This window comes from Microtus ochrogaster, linkage group LG2, assembly GCF_000317375.1.
Source record: "Microtus ochrogaster isolate Prairie Vole_2 linkage group LG2, MicOch1.0, whole genome shotgun sequence".
Lineage (NCBI taxonomy): Eukaryota > Metazoa > Chordata > Mammalia > Rodentia > Cricetidae > Microtus > Microtus ochrogaster.
Window position 1 is genome coordinate 39288321 of NC_022028.1, and position 472 is coordinate 39288792.

The following is a 472-nucleotide window of genomic DNA, read 5'->3' on the forward strand; positions in this document are numbered from 1 at the left end:
GCTTCGCACCGTCGCCCCGCTAGCGCGCCAACGGCTGGGCGCTTGCCGGCGCGCGAAAGCGAGTGCGCAGGCGCACGGCCGCGGTTGGCACTCAGGTTCCGGGCACAGGTAGGCGCTGCGCGGGCCGTGCCAGGCGCTGCCTCATGCGCAGAGCTCCATTCACACGGCCCGCACCAACGACGACAGCCGGGCGGCGGCGGGAGCGCCGCAGGGCACGCTGGGATTTGTAGTCCGCGGCTGCTCCTGCGCGCCGCGGGAACGCACTTTGCCGAGCGGGCAAACTAGAACTCTTAAGACTTGGCAGAAAGCAGGTCACTCGCTCTCCAGAGTCCGTAGGGTGTTTTCTTGTGTGTTAGAACTGAACGATTCTGCGACAGATATAGCCTTCTAACTACAACTCCCGGGATGCCCGCGGGCGGGGTGACGCACTTCCGGCAGCTGTCCGGGCTTTGCGGTGGAGGCGTTTCGCCGC